This window comes from Tursiops truncatus, chromosome 5, assembly GCF_011762595.2.
Source record: "Tursiops truncatus isolate mTurTru1 chromosome 5, mTurTru1.mat.Y, whole genome shotgun sequence".
NCBI classification, from domain to species: Eukaryota; Metazoa; Chordata; class Mammalia; order Artiodactyla; family Delphinidae; genus Tursiops; species Tursiops truncatus.
The window spans coordinates 115,647,645-115,675,468 of record NC_047038.1 but is presented as its reverse complement, the minus strand read 5'-3'; positions in this window follow the sequence as shown (position 1 = coordinate 115,675,468).

The window sequence follows — 27,824 nt, the reverse complement described above, 5'->3', positions numbered from 1 at the left end:
GGCCTATGGTCTTCAACAACTCAGTTTGAAGCATAGTATTTGTGTTGTTTTACTAGACTCACAACTTTTAAATATCTTGGTCTAATGCTTAGTCTTTTTGATTTTTTGCCAGTACAGAGTTTTCCCAGGAAAATATTTTATCAACGTGGTTCCTTCCAATATAAAAAAAGGATCTCCCCAGGGTAAATTTTTAGTTCATCCCTGAAGTGCTGAAATTGTCTGTGATCCCTAAAATGACAACCTCTATAGCTTTGCTAATTTGAATATTGAAGATCACCTCCAAAAATCAGTGGGACATTTTGTACAAATAGGTGCTCAAGTCGTTATGATGAAAAGGGGAAAAGAGGGTTGCTCTCGAATTTTTAGTGGCCATTTTAGTAAATGACTGTTATGCAAAGATTTTTTTTTAATAAAAAGACAAGCCACAGATTGGCAGAAAACATTTGAAAATTACATATCCAACACAGGACTACTGTCTAGGATACGATATGAATATCTAGAATATGACAACTCAACAGTGAAAAGTCAAATAATTCAGTTAAAAATAGAGCAAAAGTCTTGAAGATTCATTTCATCACAGAGGACAAATAGATGGCAAAAAAGCACATAAAAAGTTGTTCACTATCATTAGCCCCTGGAGAAATGAAAAATAAAACCACAATGAGAATCACTAAACACCTATCAGAATGGCTAAAATAGAAACAGTGAGAACACCAAATGCTGGTGAGGATGTGGAGAAACTGGATCACTCACACATTGTTGGTGGGAATATAAAATGGCATAAGTTACTCTGAAAAATAATCTGGCAGTTTATTAAAAAAAACACAACAACAACAAAAAAAACAAGAAAAAAACACAACAAATGTACAATTATCATATAACCTAGAAATTGTACTTCAGGGCATTTATCTGAGACAAATGGAAACATATTCATGCAAAAATCTGTCCATGAATGTTTATGACAGCGTTATCTGTAATAGCTAAAAGCTGCTAACAGATGTCCTTCAACAGATAAATGGTTAAGCAAACTGTAAAATACCCAAACCATGAAATTCTATACAGCAATAAAAGGGAATGAAGTACTGATACACGTGACAATCTGTATGAGTCTCCAAAGAATTATGAGTGAAAAAAAAGGCCAATCTCCAAAAGTTACACTCTGTAGGATTCCACTTATCTAACATTCTTAAAATTACAAAATTATAGAAATGAAGAGAAGATTAGTAGTTACCAGGAGTTAAGTAGGGGGGAGGAGATGGGAAGGAGCTGGGTATAGCTATAATACGGCAATTTGAGGGATTTTTGTAGTGATGGAAATATCTTTACTGTAATGATCTCAATTGTATCAATAACAATTTCCTAGTTGTGATATTGTCCTGTAGTTTGCAAGATGTTACCGTAAGGGGAACTGGACAAAGGATCCTTGGGATCTCTCTGTTATTTCTTAACAACTGCATGTGAATATATAATCATGTCAAAATTAAAAGTTTAATTTAAAAACTATGGTGCAACATTCCTTTTTAAGATAGCTTTCAAGGTCCAGGTTCCCACTAAAATGATGAACCAGCAAGACTGTTGGCTTTCTCCCCCAAGGTCAATCCCTGAGCAACTATGGGGGGAAACAAAGAAAAAAAATAAATGTATAAAATGATTTAAAATCTCCTGGTGTGACAAGGATTATTTTGAAGCCTTGTGTAGGTATGTGGTTTTTACCTGGGGAAAGAAACAGCCAGGTGAGACTGTGGGAGGATAAAATTTCAAGGAACTGTTGGAGTTCTGCTTTTGTTTCTCTCCTGACATTGCCTAGGGACAAACAGTGCCGGTCCCTGCACCTGCTGCTACTCAAGGCTCCAGTTGAGCTGTCATCAAAAGTAAATTCATGCCAGATAAGAAGCCTTGTGCCGTGAGCATCAGATGAAAAAAAAAGAGGAAGAGCTAATTTTAGATAGTCACTTTCCAACACCTCCCTTTCCAAATTTTCCAAGGGCTGGTGAATTGCTGATGCAGGGGACACGAGTTTGTGCCCCGGTCTGGGAAGATCCCACGTGCCGCGGAGCGGCTGGGCCCGTGAGCCATGGCCGCTGAGCCTGTGCGTTCGGAGCCTGTGCTCCACAGCGGGAGAGGCCACAACAGTGAGAGGCCTGCGTACCGCAAAAAATAAAATAAAATAAAATAAATAAAGGGCTGGAGGCACTCTTACAGAGAGCCCATGAGTGGAGGGAAGCCGAGGCACTGAAGGCCGGTGTTACTGTGAGTCCTTGTCGGAGGCCCACCAAGCTCTACACGTGCATTCCTGATGCACCTAACAGGTGTCATGGTAAAATCATGTCTGCAGGGAATAACTAGCCTACCAGATATTAAAATTAAAAGGCTTAGTTAAACCCTAAAACTACAGGTTAACCAAACATAACTGCAGTTGTGTGACTGCAGGAAGACCTTTGCATGAAGCTTATAGATGAATGTGTTCCAGAGACTTCCTGTGCTCAATCAGCTCATCATGTGATAGTTTTAATTAAAAGTCTATCATGGGGCTTCCATGGCACAGTGGTTGCAGTGGTTGAGAGTCCGCAGTGGTTGAGAGTCCGATGCAGGGGACATGGGTTCGTGCCCCGGTCCGGGAAGATCCCACATGCCCCGGAGCGGCTGGGCCCGTGAGCCATGGCCGCTGAGCCTGCGCGTCCGGAGCCTGTGCTCCGCAACGGGAGAAGCCACAACAGTGAGAGGCCTGCGTACCGCAAAAATAAATAAAGAGGCACTTCTTCTAATACATTTATCTATGGGAAATAAAGGAATTATTTGGGGTGACTTAAGAGTGTTTAGTTGTTTTATTTTTCTTTAAACCCTATGGCTCATCAACCCTTCATTCCATGAGCTCATTGGGGCTCACTGGACTGGAGATGGCTTTGCCCCCACATGTATCATCTGACAGTGTAGTCAGTACCACGATGGGAAAATGAGCTCAAAGGACAAAATAATAAAACTTTTGAAGACTCCAAGTATTAAGAAGAAAAGCAACATACTGCATTAAATATTCCATTAAAGCAAAAATACAAAAACGAAAGAACCAAGACTTTAAAATTAGACTAATAAACATATGAAAAGAGGTAAGGGATGATATTAGCAATATTAAATGAGAATTAATTTTTTAAAAAATCTAGATATTTAAGTTATAAAACATAAAATAATTAGAATAGAGTCACAGAGAAATAAACTTCAACCCCTCCCCCCAAATATGAAATCCCTCAGCCTAAAAGACACTAAAAGACCAAATAAAAGAATGAAGGAAAAGCTCATCCTTTGCCACACTAAAATGGTATGTTTGAATATCAAAGACAAAGAGAAAATTTTCGAAGCTGACCGAAGCAAAAGATCACATATAAAGGAATAAGAATTGGGTTGATAATATTTTTTTCACAAAAAAATGGATGTAGGAAACAATAAAATACTCTTTCAAAACTATTCATGAAAAGATTATAAAAACTAGAGTGTGACATATGGCTAAACTCTTGATTAAAGACTTAAAGACATTTAATTTTATTCTGAAAATAAACATGAGGTTACTAGAGCAAAGATCAGAGTTATTACTTAAGGTAATAACTGTGCCCATTTCCCTGTGTCTCATACCCCACAGGCTCTGCTTGAGGGCCAGCTATCACCTTGCACATATGGGGGTGCAGAGGAGGAACCCTGAAATTATTAATCTGGGAGTTTATTTGGATTAGCTGATCATCAACCACCTTTTCTTCTTAGAGAGGGAGATAAACTTAATCTCCCTAAGTAAACAAAATTTTCTTGGAAAAGAAGTGGAAAGTCCCTGGGTTCTTACCTTTTAGACTGTATATAAACCTCTCTAGGGGAAAAATACAACAATCATCTCAGCTTACAACTCTTAAAATGTCTCCCTGGTGTTGTGGTTTATCCCCCTTTGAAATGTAAGCACATGTCTCTAAACAGGTAAATCTCCACAGAGTTCTTTTGCTATTTATTCAGCCATCTTTAGAATATCAAGGTTTGTCCTTTAACCAAGGACTCTGTTTCCTTCACTCAGAAATCCCTAGCCATTCAGAAACATGAAAATATTTACTTCTTGACAACTGCCATTCAAATACAGGGACATGATAAAAATATTCCCTGACTTATGATTTTGGATAAATTACATAAAAAAGAGAAAAAAGCAAATCCAGGAAACACTATAAGGGATATATGAAAAAAATATAGCCAAAACCTTGTTAAAATTAATATTGTCTTACTAAACCCCCCAAAAGGGGAAATAGGTTTATAATAACTGCAAAATGAAAGACTAGAGAATATGAAAGAGGGATCAAAGTGGTGCATAAGTACCAAAAAGTGCAAGAGTTTGCTAACATTCTTGCCATTAAAAAAAGTACCAGTCAAAAAGAAAGAAAAATAAACTTAGATACAATAGGAAAAACTTTAAAGTGACAGAAACAGATACAAATTCATCAATGTTTACAGTAAATGTAAACAGATTAAAAAACATATTGACAGAATGGATAAGGAAGCAAAAGAACATTCAAAGAATGAGAGAGAAGATAAATAACAAGACACATCAGACAAATATCCATTAAAAGAAAGCTGTGTAGCTAAATTAATATCAGATAAAATGGATGTTAATATATGAAGTACTTGTTAAAGATTGAGTATCATTATCCAATGATAAAAATTTCCATGAAGTAAGAAGCTCCAGCAATTTAAAACATGATGCTCCTAATTTTAAAAAGCCTGAAATATAATTAAGGGAGAAATGGATAAATCCATCATCATGGATTTCAACATATTGTTCTCCATTGATAGATAAACCACAGAAAATAATCAGGAAGTATATAGATCTGAACAACATGATTAACAAATTTGAACGAGTACACGTATGTCCAATTTTGCAGCCAACAATTAAAGAATGCATATATCTCTCAAGCATATATGGAAGGTTTCTTATGACATTTTATCATAAAGGAAATGAACACAATATATTTCAAGGATACCATAGATATTACACAGATCATGATCTCTAAAGACAATATAATTAAGTTAGAAGTTATTTTTCAAAAGATGAAAGAAAAATACTTTCCCATATATTTGAAGTTTTTAAAAAGACTGTTACATAATAAATGAAAGTTTAAGAGAAATAAATAATTCCTAGGATTGTATGATAATAGAAGATAATTTCAGCTTATAAAGCAAAACTTACGAGTTGTGGTCAAAGTGATCCTTTGAGAGGGATTTATAGTCTTAAATATTAATATTAGAAAAGAAGAAATATTCAAAATCAGTTGTCCTAAGGTGTATTTTGAGAATTTAGAAAATGAATACTAGAGTCAACCAAAGAAAAAGGAAAAAGAAAAAGATGATAAAAATGAGTTGTGATTAATGAAAACAATGGTGCTATTTTAACTAGAATTTGATTATAAAGAAAACACATCAAATAGAAGGTAACAGTGACCTAAAAGAAAGAAAGAGCTTTTCTCTCAACCTTCCTCTTATTCAGGAAAACTGACACCATTTCTCCCTTTCCTTCAGTGTTAACTCTACCCTCTGCTTCTGAGGACTTCTGCCACACCACCCTGTGACAAAGAGTGAAATCGTGGGAGGTCAGGGGCACCCACCCACAGGATTCCTGTGGGAATCACTCCTGTGAGGGTTTAGTTTGCACATGCACTGCCTCATTTTTGCAGAGAAAAATGAAGTTTGGAGAAATCAGAAGCTATTAAACACTGGTCCTCAAAAGGCTGAGTACATGCTGGTCCTGAGCCGTTTGGCAAAGGAGTAGTGATGTACACTGTCTTACTTCAGGCTTTCCAGCAATATACTCTTACCCCATCACTGAGCAAGATTCTAAAACTCCCCAAAGATCAGAACTTGTTTGGTGGGGACAGAAAGAAGATTTTAGCTTAGATTTCCATGTCTTTAATTTGTGTTAAATGTAAACACTGGCCGACTTCCTTATTTTCCACCCAATTAATCCACTGCATGGTTCAGTAGCTCTGACTTCACCCTGACACCCTGATTATGGTCATGTGAACACTGGCTCCTACTGCTGTTCATAAGTGTCCTGTTCTGCGTTGGGTCCAAATGTCCAAAACAGTCTCACATTGTTGGGGTGGGGAGGAATGTATCTGTGCGTGTGTATGTGTATATGTATATATATATATATATATATATATATATATATATATGTAAAATGATGTACTCTGACCCAGGAAGAGTGGTGACTAGAGCACCAGGGTTTAATTGTTCTTTGTACACACTAAGAAATTAGAGAGGAAATATTCTTTTTTTCTCTTGATGGTCTGGAGTTAGTTATTTATGAAAGTGTTCTGGCTCTGTGGTTCCTAAATTTGCTCATCACTAAGAGTCACCCAAGTGCTAGTTAAAAGCACAGATTCCTGGACCTTTCCCTAGAGCTTCTAACTCAGGATGTCTGGGGTACAGCCTAGGTTCTGTATTTTGAACTTGTGCCCCCAGGGTACTTTTATGTTTGAACAGGTTTGAGAAACTTTGTTCTACCTAGTTCCAGGTCTAAAAATTTATCCACAGTCTTTTGGGTATCACCCCAACAGAAGATGGTATTCATTAATCTGCTATTTTCATTTAGTACACCTTTGTTTCTTAGCTTCTCTAAACCTTGGTTTTTTCACCAGAAATACAGAGATACTATTAATAATAACATCTACCTTCAAGGGACTTTCAGAGAAAGCAATAAACTAAAGCCTGTAAAACACTTAGCATAAGACTTAGAAGAGGGCAATCCTGTACCGTTAGCTACAATTATTATTATTTTGTATAACAATTTTTGCTTGCCTTACCTGATAGATTATTTAGAAAAATGTTGCAATTATTCTCCTCCCTGTACTAAGCTTCTGTGCAATGTGGCTTTTCAACAACTCTCATCAGGACATGGAGTCTATTTCCCCTACACTTGAATCCAGGATGCTCTTGTCAATCTTTCTGAGCAATAAAATACAGCAGCAGAAGTGCAGTTCTGTTAGTCTGAGCCTGGGCTTCAGGAGGTCTTGCAAACGTCCATTCTATGAAGGAGTCCACTCTAGCCTGCTGGAGGATGAGAGACCACATGGACCAGCCCAGTCAGCCAGGTGTCTCAGCCCTGGCCCCAGAGATGTCTGGAGCCCAGTCAAGATCACCCATCCTATAGCTAACTGGAGATAAATAAGTGAGCCCAACTGAGAGCAGCAAAAGCACCCAAATGACCCAAGAACTCATGAGGAGTAATAAGTGGGGATTGTTTTAAGGTACTAAGTTTTGGGGTAATTTGTTACACAGGCATAGATAACAGGTACATCTACTATATGCCAATTACTAGGAAACATTAGAGTTGCAAAGATAAATAAGGCACAATACTAGCTCTCAACGACAGAAAGCATGGTTTCACAAAGGAAAGAGACAGCTAAATACAATTACAAAACACAATTGTGCAAGGTTAAATTACGGTCTTCATTTGTTCAAAAAATACTTTTGGAATGTCTGCTATTTGCCGTGCACTGTTCTAGGCACTTGAGACATATCAGTAAACAAATTAGACAAAGGTCTCTTCCCCAATGAAAATATTAAATAGTAAATGTCATAAATAAATATATTGAATAGGAAGTTATAAAGTGATAATGTTTTGATTTACATTTTCCTGAAGGGTAATGATGTTGAGCATCTTTTCATGGACGTCATTGACTATTTGTCTTTTTTGGAGAAATGTCTATTCAGATCCTTTGCCCAACTTTTTAAACTCCCGATCTTTTAAACACTTCATCTGTTATCACCTGGATTCCTGCTAAGATCCCAACCGATAGGTATCAGAAGACCATCAGATTTATAGAATCTACTTTAATAGATTAAGTACATAAATTTAGTGAAAGATTTAGGGCAAGCCACTCATGCTGGTTGTGCAAACAAAAAGAAGAAAATCATTTCTGTATGATTACACTGACCTCAGTCATTTCTTTTGAATTAAGGCTGTATCTCAACATGGTCTCTTAACTATCGATTTCCCATTTGAGTCATTTATTGTTAAACCATCCTACAAACACAACACAGTCCAAGTTCCAGGAAGTGGAATTTTAGGGCTCCAATTTTGTCCATGCCGAATTTCCCAACAAGCTTTAAAAAGCCCTGACAGTTGAAACATCTGAAAACAGCTACAGATATGAAATTGAAGACGGCATGTTCTTGTCAAAATAATTCAGACTTTGGTTAAACCAGCAGCTCCAGTAAAGTTGTGGTTTGAAGCCACACAGAACTGAGTTTGAATATTTACTCTGTTATTCATTGGCTACATGACTTTGGATGTTACTTAACCTGTTTCAGCTTATTTCCTCATCTGTAAAATTAGGATAGTAGTATTACTATATATATGAAATGGTTGTGATATGTAAGTAAAATAATGCAAACAAGACGCCTGGAAAGAACGATGTTAAGCAACTATTTCCTTCCCCACTGTTCTGGCACTGATGTTTCACGTTAGTATGGTTCTGAAAAGTATCTCTCTCCTTCAAAACACTAAGTCCATGCCACCAGAATTTATGCAGTTACGTTACAGAAGACATTTTATCTATGAAACAGGTGAATACAGTTAGTTATTATATGCTTTATTATAAAAACATTCTAAGATACATTGAAAAATTAATTCCTTTTTTTTTAAACGACAGTAAATAAGACAAAGTGTTAGGTGTCATAGAGCTTACATTCTAGTTGTGAAGACAGGCAGTCTTTCTGTCTATAAAATCATAGGCCTAAAAATAAAACTGTGTATGGGGAGTTTCTCCACCAACCTATATGCTTCAGAAATAGCCTTGTTATTTATCTAAGACATGGATTAAATCACGAGGGTGGGAAAATGTAGTATCATATCCTCTATTTATAATTGTGAGCATGTTAATATATTGTATTGACAAAATGCCGAGTGAAACAGAGCAGTTCTCTTTTTAATTCGTTCCCTGAGCTGATGAATTATGAAGATGAATTGATGGGCTTGTCTTATGATACTAATGCTCTATCTCAAAGAAGCAAGTGAAAAAGCTTTGACCTTTGGGAACACAATGAATTCATAGATAACCAGTCTTCCAGGAGTCCACCCTGAAAAGTGCACACTTATCTACACACCACAGAGAGGAGCTACACTCTTGACTCAAATAATCGCCATGCCTCTCTCATGAAAATTGTGGAACTATTCTTGGACTATAAAAGAGTCCAGTTGTGTGAAGAGCGGCAGAGGAAACTACAAAAGCATTTAGATTGGACCCTGCAAGTAGAGAGATTTTTTCGTGAGTGCGAATGCAACATCAAACAAGCACACTGCAAGTATATAGGATGCTGGCAGTTGCAGAATCTGATTCTGGATGCTCTTGTCCTTAAATTATATATAATCGCTTTCATAAAGTGAGTCAATTTGAATTCTCTAGGCTACTTTATTCTTTCTTGTCAGTCCCTCTATGGAATATTCATTCCTGTCCCTGGATTAAAACTTTTATAAACTCCATAGCTTTCCCAATCACTCTCAGATGATAAAAGTCTCTCTCTCTCCTCTCTCTCTTTCTTTTTTTTTTTTTTTTGTTTTTAGGTACTAGAAAGTCTAATCAGGGTGATTATCACATCCATCAAGTCTTTGCTCAAAAGTTATCTTCCTTGACCATCTTATTTACCTTTACAAATCTCTTTTCCACCCCAGCATTCCATATTCTCCTTTGTGCTGTTTTTATTTTCTGCCTTTTAATAAATAATTTGCTGATTTTATTTATTTTCTGTTTCCTTCACTAGTAAGTTCCTTGAAGGCAAGGATTTTTTTCCTTTTCTTTTCCTGTGTATATGTGTTTTTACTGATTTATTCTTTGAACGTAAAAATGTGGTGAACACGTTTTACGCACTCACTCAAGCCACATTTGTTAAAAGAGAGAGTGAATCAGAAATCCAAATTCTCATCTATTTTAATTAAAGGTTTTCTCCTCTCCCAGCGTGGGCTTACCTAAATAAAGCAGGACACACCCCCTCACGTCCCCTCACTTATCAGCTGCTAATTGTGGATGGAAGAGGCAAGATGTGGGGTAAGAGAATATAATATGAATTGTGGGTATAATTTGACACCAGGGACAATTTCATTACAATTGTGACACGTGCACAGTTTGCTAATACTTTCCTTTGTGGGATGGTTTTGTGGGTCATTGGGAGATTCCACCTTGTTCAGATTCTCTCACCTCCTTAACGTAGGTAGATGCCTTATCTGGCATGCTGCTGGTGACATTACTGAGCTTCTACAGCCAAATGTTTTATTTGCTGTATTTTAAGTTAAAATAAGTGTGTATAACAAGTGAAATAGTTATATAACATAAAGGTTCATAAAAGCAAAACAAAACCATTTTCTTCATCCCCCAATTCCACCAGATAATCAATGCTAATAACCTTTTTCTGTAACTTTCTCCTTGTTCATATATATAAATATAAGCATACATACAAATGTGAGATATCTTTTGTGTGTGTTTATTTTTACTTAATTAAAATCATGCTCTGCTCATTACATTGATAAATTGTACGTATCATGGCTCAATTTTTTTTTCTAATGTCTTTATTCAGATACAATCAGTAGACTGAACAAGCATGATTAAGGACATAAACACACTTTGTTTTGGTCTCTTTTTCTCACTTTTCTTTTAACATTTATTTAGAGGGTTTAATCTTTCCTTGCCCCTGGATGAAAATTGAGGTCACTTTTAACTCTCAAATGCAGACTCAATTAGATAATATAGTTTTCATTCCTAGATACTAATAAGATATTCAGACTTGATTTAACATTAAAATCTTCATCCCTTTCCCGTTTGGATCCACCTAAATAGTTTGCTTTAATGAAAGTTTCGAATCCAGATGGAATTATTGCAAATCACGTGAGAAAGAGATTCACCTTTACTTCCTTCCACATTGATACCTACTTGTTGTAGACAGCGTTTATTAAACAAAGTCTTACCCTTCCTACTCAAATGAAATAACTTTTTCCTCTTTTTCTTCATGCTACATTTTCAAATATGTAAGATTGATTTACAGATTTTTCTGCCTATTTCCTTTGATCTGTTTCTCTATTCCCATGCCAATATTAATGCGATTAAAATGACTCTATCACATGGTCAAACAGCAGGTAAAGAAAAACTCTTCCCTTCTCTATTCTTCGTTGTCCTACTTTTCTTGGTTTATCTCTGGCATTTAGAGTTCCTCATTAAATAATCAGAACCAATCCTTCACCTCCCTCATCCTTCTCCTGTTGGCATTCTGATGGAAATTGCTTTACATTTATTTATTAGTTTGGGGAAGTTTAATATTATGATATAAAAAATTCCTATTTAAGAACATGGAATGACTTTCCAATTATTCATATTTTGTTTTATTTTCATCAGTAGTATTTTATAGTTTTAAATTTATAGGTCTGACATGTTTCTTATTAAATTAAGCCCTAAGCACTCTACAGTTTTTGTTGCTAGTATGAATATTATTTTCATTTCTAGTTCTAGGAGTTTATACCTATAGAGAAAACTCTATTGATTTTTGTATACTTATACCAGCCACATAACATACTTCTTTTATCAATCCTGGAAGTTTTTGTATCTCTTAACTGTTATACAATTAAACTATTGGTTAAAAAAATTAATAATAAAATAATTTTCTCTCTTCCAATGTTTTATACATTTTAAAAAATCTTATTTCATTTGTTAGTACCTCTGAGATATCAGTAGCAAGCATTCCTGATGACTGGTTTACAATTTTAATTGAGATAGTTTCAGTTTTGCTCTTTAGAATGATTTGATGTTAGTTTTTGGTAAAAAAAAATCTTTGCAATATTTAAGTGGCATTCTATTTTTCTCAGAATTTTCACTGAGAATGACTGCTAAGTTTTATCAAATGCTTTTTCAGCATCCATTGATCTGATCACATCATTTTTCTCCCTTAATTTGTTGATGTAATAAGTTCTCTGAAAAGATTTCATGGTAATTGTACTACCCTTGCATTGCGAAATAAGCCTTTTTTACTCATTGTGCATTACTATTTTGATACATTGCTGGAGTCTCCTTGCTAATATTTACTTGGAATTCTTGCATCTATATTAAATAATAAGACCAATATGTTTTGGGGGGATCAGCTTTTGATGTTAAAGTTGTTCTGGTTTTATAAAATTTCTTGGTGACATTTACATTCTTTTATTGCTTGGGAAAACTTAAATAATAATGCAAATGTATAATAATTAAAGCTTAGATGGAAGACAGGTGTGAAACTACCTAGTTTGGGGCCTCTTATATCGGTATATCTGTAATGACATTTTCGATCTTGTCTATGATAATTAATATATTTAAGTTAGATAACTTAAATTTCACTAAGAAATCATTCATTTTCTGTAGGTTTTCAAATTTGTTGTTATAGAGTTCTATGGAGAATTATCTTAATTTTACTTTAATTTCCCCTTTTTCTGTGATTATGTCTCATTTTGCTTTTCTAATCTTGCACATTTCCTAGTTTTTCCTTAATCAGGCTTATAAAAGGTGACTCAATTTTGTTTCCAGTTTTATTGAGATATAATTAATGCACAGCACTGTATAAGTTTAAGGTGTACAGCATAATAATTTGACTTACAAATGATTGCCACAATAAGTTTAGTGAACATCAATCATCTCATATAGATACAAAAGAAAAAACAATTTTTTTCCTTGTGATGAGACCTCTTAGGATCTACTCTCTTAACAACTTTCATATGTAACACGTGTATATGCTCGTATGCAACAGCAGTGTTAATTATATTTATCATGCTGTGCATGACATCCCTAGTACTTATTTATCTCACACTGGAAGTTTGTGCCTTTTTTTTTTTTTTTTTTTTTGCGGTACGCGGGCCTCTCACTGTGGTGGCCTCTCCTGTTGCGGAGCACACGCTCTGGACGCGCAGGCTCAGCGGCCATGGCTCACGGGCACAGCCGCTCCGCGGCATGTGGGATCTTCCCGAACCGGGGCACGAACCCGCATCCCCTGCATCGGCAGGCGGACTCGCAACCACTGCGCCACCAGGGAAGCCCAAGTTTGTACCTTTTGACCGCCTTCATCCAACTCACCCTCCCACCCACCCCCGCCTCACCTCTGGTAACCACAAATCTGATCTCTTTTTCTGGGTTTGTTTGTTTGCTTTTTGAAGTATAACTGACCTACAACCCTATGTTGGTTCCTGGTGCACAACATAGTGATTCAGTGTTTCTACCCATTATAAAATGATCACCATGATAAGTCTAAGTATCATCTGAGGGTGACTTTAATTTTTAAATAATTTTCAAAGAATTGATCTGGTATTTATTATTTCTACTTTTGCTGTTTTATTAATTTCAGATTTTATTTTATTATTTTCCTCTCCTTCTTTCTTTTGCATTATTATGTTGCATATTATCTAATGAAAATATTTAAGGTAGATATCCAGAGAGGTATTTATCAGCTATTTATCTGCCTAGCCCTTTTGGCACCTTTCCTATATTTGAGAAGTCTCTGAATTAGAAGACACTTCAAATTAGAGTTAAAATTATAACTTATATTCAGCCTCTCTTGCTGCAAGGGTGCAGGCAGATGACATAGATGTTACCTATTAGAATTACCTAAATGAGAATCCAATTTAGCAGATACTGATGTTAAATACAGTCATGGCATGGACTCCTCCTGGTGAGGATGACCTGAAAAGATGTTTTATAAGATTTAAAGGTCCTTTTGATGGCAGGATGAAACACAATGACCCTCAGAGAGATGAAAGGCAGAACGCTTTGTTACTTACAGCTCCAAATGGGAGAAGGCTGCCACACAAGCCGACGGAGTAACAGCAAACTGGAACTGTAGGAGCAGGTTTATTATGGAATGGGGTGAGGATACATTGGTTTCCTGGACTTCCTGAGCATCAACTAATCTGAATAATTACACAGGCTCTGCGGCATTGAGGGATGTCAAGTTGTTTGTTACCTGGTCCAGGGGCAATTGGTAATTTGTGCCTCATGGTCCCAGAAAATGAGAGCCCAAGAAGGGAACTGGTGGAGTTAGGGACTTAACTAACTGCCCAAAAGGGAAATCGAGAGTTTTTAGTCACAACTTCAATACGGGGTCATGACAGCACCTGTACAATATTATATTACACCAGAAGCATCAGGTTTCCAGCACATCAGTGTCATAGGTGGATGTGGAAGATTTCAGGTTTAAACTTGGGAGTTTCTACCCCTTGACAGAGTGAACAGGGTTTTACTGGAGAAGCCCAGTGGTGTAATTGGAGGGTCAGATTGTCTGTCCTCCAAACCTGATTCTCTGGGCCTCATAGAGATTCTCAGAGCTATCCTTGGGAATTTAGTCTGGGTAATAATATTAGTCTGGGTTCTCCATATATAAATAAAGAGTTTTATAATAAAGAATCAGCTCCCACAGTTATACAGGCTGGCAAGTTGCAATATCTGCATGATATGTCAGAAAGCTTGGAGACCCAGGAGAGCCAATGGTTTTGTTCCAATCTGAGTCCAAAGGCCCGAGAACCAGGAGAGTCATTGGTGTAATTCCAGTCTCAATGGTGTAATTCAAGCAGGTTGGAGACCCAGAAAGAGCCAGTGTATCAGTTTGAGTGTGAAAGCAGGAAATAAACCAGCGTTCCTGTTCAAAGGCAGTCGGGCAGAAAGGCTTCTCTCTTGCTTGTGGGAAGGTCAGCTTTTTGCTCTATTCTGGCATTCAACTGATTGGACGAGGCTCACCCACATTGGAAAGTGCAATATGCTTGACTTAGGCTACGATTTGAATGTTAATCTCATCCAAGAACACCTTTAGCAAAACACCTAGAATAATGTTTGACCAGCTATCTGGGTACCCCATGGCCCAGTGAAGTTGACACATAAACCTAACCATCACAGTGCTTTTATATATTTATTTTCTATTTACTAGAGTAGATTCTGTGAATTTTTATGATTCCCACTCAAAATCTTGACTGATAAAAGTACAGTTTTATTTTAATTTTTCATCTTTAATAATGCAAGTATTTAAGTCTGATGTTATGTATTTTTCTATGAAAAGAGCTTTTGATAGGTCCACTAGATTTTTGTAATAACCACTCTTCCTTTATATTTTTTTGATAATTTGTCCTTTTAGGTTTAAATATTCTTCGATTCAACCACTATCTAAAAGTTAATTTTCTAATTTTTATGTAATAAAAGTTCCCCCCCCCTTAAATTTATAGCCTCAGGATTAGAGAATTGGTCTGTAAGATTTCTACTTTTCTAAATTTAAGGTTTTATTGTTTTTAAGTTGGTAAACAGGATTTTTAGATGTTCAATGAACATACACAAAATACTTTTTACTCAAGTTAAAGTTTTATAAATAACTAGTAAATTTGACAGTTGAGTGTTATTACTTCTCACGTATAAAATCTGTTCTATTAAAAAAAACTATATTGACATCTATTTTTAGTAAGTCCCCTTTGTTTTTTAAATAGTTTTAATTTTATATTTGTGTAGGACTATTTCAGATTTATGCTCTTTTTTTCATAAACATTGCTTTCCATAGTTACACAATTTCCCTCTTTATTCTGGTAACTGAATATAACCTTAAACTCTTCCCTATATGATATTAATATAGCCACTCTTGCTTTTTTTGTGGTTGCAACTCCATTTGAATAATATCTCTTTTATCATCTCTAATCTCAACTCAGATTTAATACTTTGTCCTCTATAAACAGCATAATTTTTTGTTTTTGTTTTTTGTTTTTTGTTTTTTTTTTTTTTTTGCGGTACGCGGGCCTCTCACTGTTGTGGCCTTTCCCATTGCAGAGCACAGGCTCCGGACGTGCAGGCTCAGCGGCCATGGCTCACGGGCCTAGCTGCTCCACAGCATGTGGGATCTTCCCGGACCGGGGCACGAACCCGTGTCCCCTGCATCGGCAGGCGGACTCTCAAACCCTGTGCCACCAGGGAAGCCCAGCATAATTTTTTTTTAAATTTAAATATTACAGTCTGCCCTCTTAAAGGGTAATACTTTACTTGATTTTATTTATTTCACTTTACTTGTATGTATTAATACAGTATGTATTAATTTATTATTTTCTTTTCCCCTTATTTCTAATAATTCCATCAATTTACTTATCTCTTTTGTCCTTGTTTATGTTTTCCATTCCATCAAAGTTTGTGTCTTTTCTGATATTCATACAAATTTCTCTAGTATGACTTAAAAAGACAAAACTGATAATTCCACACAGGATACTTTCCCATTTCCCTCCTGCTCTGTCTCCCCACTCTCCTTCTTTTTTTGTCCTATGCACCCCAATGTCACAGTTTTGCTGAGTCAGCTTTGTGGTTTGAGGTTCAGACATTTTTTTTAATTTCTCTTGCAGTTTCTCACATATATTTTAAGAATTCCTATTTAAGTCAGTAAAGAGTTAGATCAAAAGCCTGTGATTCCCACAGAATTCACAGAATCCGTGTAGGCCAGAACAGGAAGCTAGGACAAGTGCAAAGGTACAGCAGGGTGGGTTGCAATAGCTGTCTTAAAGCACTACACTTCTTATACATTTCAGCCCTGCTTCTTGAGGGGAAATGGATGGAGTTTCTGATAGATCCTGTCCATGGAGTATAAAGGCAGGAGCATGTATCTATAGCCACAGAGATTTGCACTTAAATTACTCCTCTGCCACATCTTACGGGTGCTATCAGGCAGTCACCAGCCTCCAGAGCTTCAGTTTCCTATTTGCGGAAATGAAACGTGATTACCATCTCACAGGGTTGCTATGAAAACAGAGAAGACCATAGACCTCTGAGGTGGGTATTACTTACTATGTACTCGAGTGACATTTGAGTCTCCTGTTTCCCTTCCCCAGACTGTGTGATGATATTTGCCTTATGATGGTCAGACTGATTTGAAATTCAAACCTCACATCCCTCCTGCTGGGAAGAGGAACAATTGAAAAATAACACCTCTCCCTCCAGCCAAGCATGTCTGTTTCCATTTTTGTGTGCAGTTTCCGGCTTTATCCAGACGCACATACAGAGTTGGAAGCACCCTGAAGTGGCAGGTTTGTGTCTTGCAAAGATATTCTTTTGGCGTTGATAGGCAGATGCTTTTTGGCTTACCTCTTCCTAATAAGCGATGTTTATAAATCACCACAGCGTTAGATTTGAACCCAAGATCTAGTGAACTACAACGTAAAACAAAACTCAAGGTAGCTAAGGGAAAAGAAATTGTTTTGATGAATCTCGTATCTTTGTGTATCTCTAGGCAATGCTAACCTCCTTACAGAATGATTTATTGCCTAACACGTCAACTTGGGAAATACATAAGTTTTCACCTCAAAAGGACTTTTATAGGGCAACAGGACCACTCTGCCTCCAGAAACAGCTTTCTAACACTGTTACTACCTAAGTCTCTCTACTTCTGTTCCCCTCTTCTTGGACCTCAGGTTTTCTTTTTTCTGGACATATATTAAATAAAAGCTCATTTCTCAAATGCAATTCATCAACGAGCCTTTGGTAAACTTCACCTAACAGGTTATTGATGGAAACACTCTTTTTTCTGCATCTAAAGGAAAGAGACGCTATATTTTGGTTAACCTTACATTCATTGTAATTTAGATAAATACAAATTTTTAAAATTTTTTTAAACTTTGAAGCGCACAATGTTGTATGAGAATCACCTCCTCCAGTTAACTCTGTGATCTTTATCTGGGGATGTAATTTGGATAACCCCATGTAAGGGTGCAGTTATCCTCAAAGAGTGGTCCCCAGACAAACATTATCAGCACCACCTGAATCTTTTTAGAAATGCACATTTTCAGATTCCACCAGAGACCTACTGAGTTAGAAACCCCAAAGTCTGTGTTTTCAAAACGGCCCGGTGATCGTGATGTATCTGAAAGTTTGATTAGATTAGAGACAAATCATCACATTTCTACAGTTTATTTTAAAATAAATGAAAAGTGCATACAAAGCAACAAACATATTGCCTGGCACACAGTAGGGGCTCGAAAATGTTAGGTAGGAGCCTTGTTAATGAAAATCATATAGAGATCCTCCACGTCTCCTTTTGCACATCCCGGGTTGGGAATCTGATTTAAGCCAACACGATGGAGAATGCTAACCATTATTTCACAAATTAGTTTATTAAGTGTCGATCATACAGACGGCAAGAATCCAGGGATCCTTGACATAAGGAGAACAGTGTCTGCAGTAAGAATTCTAGTCACTACTAGAACTGTGTTCCCAAATTCTAGAATTAAAGTTATTTGGGCCTCTCTGCCTAAGAAGTCAGCAGTATGGGAAATCAACTAGAATTCTCTGTCAAAAGAATGGTCCTTACCGCTTGGGAAATTGTAGTTCCTTCTGAAAATGTAGCAAATAATTAAAAGGCAATTTCTGGTATAGTTCTAGGAGAAAATAAATTGCAGTCCTCTGTTCAGCAGTGCAGACTTTTATTGAAGGGCTGAAGAAGCATTAGCTTATGAGCGGGAGATAGCTTTCTGTCACCTTGCTACTGGTGATTTCCCCTCAAACAGCGGGCTTAGGGGTTGGGCATGTTAACTAGCCTCTTCCAGTCTCATTAGCTTGATGATGGTATGGGAATTAGTCCTTTGAACGCTGCACTTCCTGACTTACTGGATACTGATGGTGGGTTACCATTTAGCTCCACCTGGGTGGTTTTGAGGATGTGCACCCCCTCCCACCCCACCAACCCCCAACACGGGATTTAGATAACAGAAAATAGAGACTAAAAGACTTCATTTGTTTTTCCATCTCTGCTTTAAATTTTTGTAATCTTCAAACTGGATATTTCTCCTTAAGAAAGCATAGAGAAAAACAAATGGATGGACAAACTGTTGTTCTAGTCATGAAGCTTTTGCAAGTCTTCATAAGAAAATAGTACTTTTCTTCTACCAATTTTTCTTCCAACACTCCCTCCATCCCCTTTCCTCATATTCTTTGTTCTCTGAGAGCCCCTGACAAAGTTTTAAAGATTTTACAGTAAAGGAAGAAATTATATCCTTTATGCCATTCAAACATTCCCTCAACCTACAGAAGTACAAGAATGAGGCTTACCTCATCACAAGCATGGGTAAGTAGGCAGTGTGTATATAACATAAGAGGGGGAAAACGTAGGAGTGTCAGAAGCTTGCTTTATCTGTAATTCAGACTTGGCCATCTCTTCTTGTGAAAGAACACCTAGGGAAGAAAGAAAATGTCACTTTTAATAAAGCTTGTTACTTACAAAGAAAATCCTATAGGGACCCCCACCCCCCACCCCTGTGGGCTTGGCAGGAGTGAATGTGATTTCTTAACTTTCTCACTAGTTTTGAAGAGCAATCACTTGAGTCATTCCTACAAAAGGATCTTTTAGGATTAAAATGGGCAGGATTTTTCAGAATCCTGCCTCCGTTTTCCAAGTCTGTGACTAGACTTCATCGCAACAAAATCTGAGACTGTTAAAGACAGTTTGTTCACCCACTGCCTGAGGCAACCCCTATAGCTTCAGGGGTAAAAACTTGGTTGAGTTCCACTCTGATAATAGCAAATTGTTTCTTGTAGAATCTGAAATCTTCTGGACGCCATTGCCCTTTGGACAAGTCACAAAAGCCACATAAGGCTGGTGGTGACAATTGTGGGCAGCAGTGGTCAAGAGGTTGAAAGATTTTGGAGTCTGACAGTTCTGGATATAAATCCTGGTTCAATCATTTATTAACTATGAGTCATTGAAAATATTTAAACATTCCAAGTGCCAGTTCCAGCAACTATAAAATGGGAGTAATTTATAGCTCGATTATTTTTGTGATGATTAGAAATAATATATAAAAAAACATCTACAGTGCTGGGAACTCAGGAGCTATTACTTCCTGAAGAAGCTGAAGTTTCAATGCTTCAAACATAATTTCTATTAAAGGAAGCTGCTATTACCGTCATCACTTTTTCCCTTGGAAATTGCAGAAAAATTCTCTTAGCTTACCTTTCTTCACCAAGAAGCCGATTTTGTACTGATACGTGGAATGAAGGTCCTGACTGTAGACCATCTGGAAGGTGACCTTATTAGCACACAATACGAGAGATAATACTGTTGTCACTTACTGTTAAACATGCATTTATCATGAGGAAGCTCACCTTCATTACAGATCACAAGAAAAGTGACAGGAGGTATATTCATTTTGGGCGTGCTATCTCTATCAAAATGCAAACAATACCTTGGTAAAATAATACAGTTCATTCTGGAATATATTCAAACATTTCTATTGCTCTGAAAATTCATTTCCTCTTGTTCCAATTCACATCCATACCTCAATTATTTCAGTCTAGATAGATAAGCCTGATTCTTCTGGCCATTACTCTTAAGGATATCCTCAAGGAGACCAATTCTGGGTTTCTTTGGAAAAAGACAGTGAATTTACATTTCTAGAAATGGTGGGAGAAGACTGAAGACAAAGAGGCTGAAGATTTAGTTTGAAAACATAATGGCAAAAGAAAGCACATTTTCTAGTCATACTCGAACACCTGTTGACTTGGTCTACATTATAGAATGCTACCACAGTCAATAAAATTGAATATTTTATGATACCTTTTAAAGCTTGCAAAGTGTTCTCATGCTAATAATTAGGAACTTTCTCTCAGGAGAAAATAGAATTACAGAATCATAAGAATAATTGGAAATCTGAGCTATCCTATCTTCGTCACTTTACAGGTAAGATCCAGAGAAATGGAGCGACGGATCCAGAAGCAAAGTGTTAGCTGGGGACAGAGAGAGAGTGTAAACCCCAGTAGTCTGACTCTTAATCCAGGACTCCTGTTAGGGTTCAGGGCAAGCCGCCCCCAAATATGCCAAAGTGTCATATTGATTATTTAGAACTAAAGTTTCTTAAGAAACAGCCAGTGCAAGAAAACTCTTGACTCTCCTTTGTCCCCAGAAAGCAGGACATGAAACCTCCCATGTGAAAAATACCCTCCCTGCACCAGGATGGTACAGAGACATCCTTATTTCCAGAGTCAGGGAATTCAGCTCCCAGGAGGTTGAGTAAACAAACTGTGCTTAGATTCTTCACTTATTAAACACCCAAACCTAAGTTTCCTTGCTTTGTCAATTCCTTACAAATGTATTGTTTCTTTGTCTAAAAAAGTATAAAAGCTGCCTGCCTTGGCCACTACCTAGGTCCTATATCTATGAGACCTCCGTATGTACAAAATTAAATTTAATTTTCTCCTGTTAATCTTTCTTGTGCCAATTTAACTATCAGACCAGCCAAAAAAAACCCCAAAAGCATAGGGGGAAATTTTCCCTCCCCCAACACCTCTAAGGAAAATGATACACAAGCTGGGGTGGGAGATAGTTGAGTAGAATAAAAAGAGTGTTTCTTGACACTTTATCCCTTTGGCTGAATGTGTTCACATAAAATGAAGTAAAGAAAATAATTAAGTTACACTTTATTCTCCAGTATAGAAAGCTTCAAACTGAGCTATGGAAATTATGGGCATTTTGAGGGGGAGGGGTGTGATTTATTCAAATAATTATTTCAGTGCTGTGCTTTATTTTGACTAGAGATGCCATTGTCATATTTTCAGTGTGACTTTCATTTTCAATTGTTTTGTTATTCATGGATCATGGGCAGAGAAAGACAAGTTGTTATTACTGAAGCATCTCTAGGAAATTCTTCTGGGCAATTAAGCAACCATTTCCTCCCTTGTGAATTGCTGTAAAGCCACAATGCTTAGCACATGAATTAGATGAACACTGGTTAAGAAAATAACCAGCTGGCATTTTGGATGTCTCGCAAGGAACATGTCCTTCTCTATATTGTTACTTTATTCTGGGATTCACAGATTTATGAGTGACCTGTGAAAGGGTTGCAGAAGCCAGTTCACACCTTGCTCTGAGATGAAGATATTGCTTGGTCTGGCTATAGGGATGCCCCTGTTGTCCCTCTGCCTGGGGTCCCATTGTGCTTCTTGTATACAGGGGTCATTCCAAGTTATAGGAAATTTATTTTTCCAAAGCAAATGACAAGTGACTGTAGAAGAGTTTCAATGCCTTAAAGCTAAGAAGTGGAGTACATTTAAAACAAAAATTAAGATGCATATATGCTTCATTCTGTAATAACCTATAAGTGAAGAGAACCTGAAAAAGAAAAAATATAGAGATAGATAGATATCTGAATCACTATGCTGTACACCTGAAATTAACATGATATTGTAAATCAACTATACTTCAATAAAAAAAATTTTTTTAAACAGAAAAAAATTTTTTAAATAAAATAAAAATAAAATGTATATATGCTAAAAAGTACAAAAGGGAAAAGTTATATAGAGAAAACTCTTATTTAACTCTTAAGGCTGATAGAATGAAATGGAAGATGTCATTAAGTCTGATGTCAGTGGTGGCTTTTTATCCTGCTGGTAGCAAAATCAAGGCCAACATGGGTAGTCAAAGTAAAATAAATGCCCATAGGTCAACCAGCATTGCATGTCTTCACTAGGAAAATTCATGAGGTGGAAAAATGTTAAGGTTTCAGAAGAAATTTCTTCTTAGTTCCATAGGCACTCACCAAATTTCAATTTTCTTATGCGATGGCATTGTCTCTATGAGCAGCTATTTCTTTCATTATTGTTGACAGTATCTCTCAGCCATATTCTCTATTTCATATCAATACTTCGGCAGTGCTTATTTGATCCCTTTTTGGGTTCTCTAGGTCATCTGCCAATCATATCCTCTTGATTAGTAGAATTAGAGTTGGTCAGAATTAGATTTTGTAGATGCACTATCCCTCCATAGCATTACTTTGTCTTTTTAAGCTATAAGACTGGATCACTAAGCCTCCTTGTTGATTTAGCCCTTCCCAAGATTCTGGGGCTCTTCTTGCCTGTAGAGAAAGAGGAAACATAAGAATATCAATGTCAAGAGCCCTTTAGGGTCCGTACCAAGCCTCTCTGATTCTTTCACTAATTCTAGGTCCTGAGTGTGGCCAAGACTGGCTAACCTCTCAGCAAAGCCCCATCTTCCTCCTCCTGGACCCACAGCTAGATCACGTTCCCCATTATCTCTGGCTGGTGTTCTCTTTCCCAGCTGGCTTTGGCCACGCCACCGAGTTATGTGTGGTTGGAGTTTTGTGTGTCCCTTCCATCCCTGTCCCATGAAAGTCTCTTACTCATGAGCCCTTCATTCAATTTCTCTTCCCTTGACTGTTTTTGCAGAAAGGCATGACAACCTTGAAATCTTCATGATAAAACTGACAGTCTTAAGATGGAAAGAGTATCTGTTTCTGAATCATTGTTTGAAGGAGAGACACTCATCAATCAGTAACATTCATTTAAAATTTAAGTGAAAAATAAAGTTCCATGATGAAAAACCACTAATATCTGGTTCTTTATATATTACAGTGGCTATAATTGCCTTATATAAAACTGTGACATCCAGACTCCTGCAATAAATTCCAGTCTTTATAGCATGGTTCCTGCCTTGCCCCTGTTTACTGACCCTAAATCTCAGTTGCTCTTTGGGGCCCCACCTTCTTTCTCAGTCCTTCCAGAGAAGCTGAGCTGTGCTCTGGAAACATTTCCATGTAACAGGTATTGGATAGACCTGCCGGTGTTAGAATCAGCTAGAACTAGGTGTCTTCTTCTCACCCAGACACATGCTTCTGGAGTGCTATCAGCTCATTCAAGATTCTACTGGACACTCTGCCCTCTGGGTTCTTTTTTCCACATTCCCAACTCTAGAGACTCTTATAGCATCCCCAGCTCCAGGGATGACCATCTTCTTGTGGCCATGTAAGCATTTTACATTTTTAAGGTTTTCTTGCTGTGGAAGAAATAGATTCATGTTGTGCTTTAAAATTAAGCTGGCAGAATTACTTATTTTAACTAAAAACTAACATACACAAGTAAGTCTTTCATGTAGTTTTCAAAATGGAAAAAACTTAAAATCTTTTAAGTGATGGAATAAATTATGATACATTGAATGAAATCAATAATATATTAATTTCAACAATACATTGAATTAAATAATCAGCATTTAATCCCCATAAGATTAGTGAGATTTCAGCTTCCTAAAACAAACGATTACAAAATTAAGTGAAAGAACACAATTCTCTCTAATAAACATCATAATAAATAAAGTTTCCTATAACAAACATTTATGTTTCCAACATTACAGTTTGTGGCTAAGCCCCCATGTCTGTGTACAAAGGCTCCTGGAACTGGTACCCTTGCTAGTCCAGATACATTGAATCTGGACTGACCTCATGAACGCTATAGAACGCAGCAAAAATGATGCTTCATAACTTCCAAGTCTAGGTCATAAGAAGCCTTACAGCATCTGCCTTGTTTTCTTGAAACACATGTGCTAAGAGAGGCCAATCACAAAGTAAGAAGTCTAACTACCAGGAGACCCTCTCCTCCTCTTATGTGAGGAAGCCCTTACCTGGCCGTGTGTAAGGACCAGTGGAGTGAGACAGCTGGATCTCAGCTGAGGTGCCAGGCTTGTAAGTGACGGTGGACATCCAGCCCCAGCCATCCTCTGACTGCAACCACATGAGAAAGGTGAGGCAAGAACTGCCCAGCTGAGCCCAGTCAACGCAAAGAATCATGACAAATAATATAAACTGCTTCAGGCCCCTGGGTTTCGAGGTGGTTTTGTTACACAGAATACAGGATGATGGTTCTTTTAAATTATGAAAGCAAACTTACCAATATAACACAGTTCTCTACCTTTTTCAGTACATGCTAGTGTATGTATTCCTTCTCTCTATGTGAGTTCAGAATAAATTGGAAAAAGAAAAAATAAAGCAGCAAATGGAGGCCAGTATATCACCATCAATATTCACAAAGCCAAAGTTGGAGGTTCTGTGGCAGCCAAACGAATTTCATGACGCTTAACAGCTAAATAGTTAGAACTATGTACTCTTCCATGGGCAACTGGACCCGGGCAACTATCTCCACCTGGAGGGGAATTCCTGGGTAAGATTCACAGCACAGAAAACAAGCTAACTTGTGGGTAGGTTCACTTCCAAGAAGAGCAAAAGGCATTTGTTCTTCCCAAATTACCAGTCAGATAAATCACTTAGCTCATCTAGGGTGAGGTCAGTAAAAGGGCAAAGAGCATCCAAGAGTTGCACCAATTTACTCACCTCCACACGGGAAGGTATACTAGGAGGGGGGAAAATGTTTCTCTTGATCAGAAGACAGATTTGACAAAAACTGGCTATGAAATAAGCATAGATATAACGGAAATTTTTGACATCAAAGGATGTGAATACTTTCTCATTGTCTCTATTTTCCCTTTAAGCAGAATAACAGCTAAATCAGTGCTTTACGCTCTCAAAATCACCTGTGACAATTTCTTCCTTGAAATTTTCTAGTTAAATACCTTTGAAACTTGCACCTATGATTTTATTTATAATTTTATCCAATGCAACACCCAAGATCTGGGGCTCATCAATTTTGCTTGGAAAATTAGATTTTCCTAGGGCAAGGAGAATGTAAATTTTAACTAGGTGGTTCCTGGAATGGCACGAGTACAGATGATTTACTAGAGTCTTGTAAGAAATTGAGACTCGGTATATATTTGTTCCCTAGATTGTAAGCTTCAAAAAATTATGTGAAAATTAAAATTTTGTGTCATTGTGGGGGGCTGAGAGAGGACAGAGAACCAGGCATCAGTCATTTTTACAGCTTCTGAGTGATTTCAGTGTGCTCCCAGGGCTGGCGTTGGCGGCTCTGAGGGTCCTACAGAGATTTCATCAGCTTCTCACATTACGTGGTGCCTGACAGGCTCCTCAAACAGAAGCCAAGCTTAAAGATTTCACAACTGCAGCCTGTTACTCAACCATCTAGTCCCTCAAGAGACAGGATAACAGGATTTGTTGATTTGGCAAGAGGAGTTGTTAGGGTCTCTGAGGACATATTAAGCACCTCTCACCATGTTTCCATAATCACTCTGCCTAGGCTTGATTTCAAACACGTTCCATTGTTTTACCTTGAATCAGATATGGTGCCCCTGATCTAAATCAGATCTAGAGCCCGATCTAAATCTGCTGCTACATGGACTATGGTTTTATTTTTAAGCCTTCTCTAACAAACTCATTGAACTATTTCATGACAATTGCCTGGAATTACCTCATTGTGTGTGTCTGGGGGAATTGTTTTTCTCCTGTTTCCAGCAATTATTTCATTGGAGTACAACCCAATTGCCTGGAAATGGGGTAGAATCAAATTTCAATAAGTATTTAATGAGTACTCACTGTATGCAAGGCGTACTGTTATATGCACAGGAGAAAATGCATACTGTTATATGCATTGAATTACGATGACAGGACTCTTCCTCTTAAGGAAGTCCCACTGTAATCAGGGTGACCAAAGAGCAAAATGTATTTAAGTCAGATAAAGTAAAATACATTGAAATGCGTTCTCATTCGTTTTTATTTTTTTTTAATTATTATTTATTTGTTTATTTTTGGCTGTATTGGCTCTTCGTTGCTGCACGCGGGCTTTCTCTAGTTGCCGCGAGCGAGGGCTACTCTTTATTGCGGTGCGCCATCTTCTCACTGCGGTGGCTTCTCTTGCTGAGGAGCACGGGCTCTAGGCACGTGGGTTTCAGTAGTTGTGGCGCACGGGCTTAGTTGCTCTGCAGCATGTAGGACCTTCCGGCACCAGGACTTGAACCCATTTCCCCTGCATTGACAGGAGGATTCTTAACCACTGCAGCCACCAGGGAAGCCCCTCTCATTCGTTTAATAAAGACATTTTGTGAAAAGAAAAGGGTAACTTCTGTGGAAAGGAGGAAGAAACAGGACACGAGTTATGGTGAAAACTGAACTTAGTCATTTAAACACTGTAAGGTCTGATTTATGAATACACATTGAAAAAAGTTGGAAATATAGAAGGTATAAAGAAGAGAAATAAAATATTACTAGTAATCCCACAATCCAGATAAAACAGATATATTTAATTTATATACATGAATATGTATACACATGAATATGTATACATGTGTGAGTGTACATTATGTTATATATATGTTTACATATCATACATGCAGGTATACATACATCACACATTGGTATATGTTTATATATATACATATGTGCATATATATAGTATATTTGAATGCATACTTTTTGTGTGATATATATAGTCATTTATATATGTACCTGAATATTGATGCATTGCACATTCATATACACTACAGCCGTATTTGAGAGGAGCTGAATAATGACACCCCTCTTCCTTGCCCAGGCTCTTAAATCAGTTGAGAAATAAAGAACAGAAGGTGAGGGCTATAATAGTTCTACTGCTGATAAAGGCTAAGTCGGAGAACATAGCTTTGCGTGAAAAACCAAAGGGCCAGCTAATTGAAGTCCAAAATTATGCACTTACCCACTCGACCACAGGAAATTCTGGACCTGGGGAGACCAAGTTCCACTAGTGGATGCCTTGGCCCTTGAGGAGCAGAGTAGAATTTAAATCCCTGTAAGCAGGCTGGCTCTCCAAAAGGAGAAAAGTACGAGCCAAGTTTAGTCTTTATAAACGTACAGATATATGTAATTATTATGAAATATATATGTAATGACATTACATATACTATTCTGTAACATATGTGTAATTACAACTGTATATGATGCAGAGATTCAACCTAGTACAAAATACATTCTCAAGAAGTTAGCCATTATTATTCTAATTTTCAAGCCAAATTATGTCTAGCTATGTTGTCCTATACGGGTTATCAGAAGTTTTGCAATGAGATTAGATGGTAACAATAATAAATAATAAAATGCATAAAACCTATTCATAAAATTCCAACAATAAAGA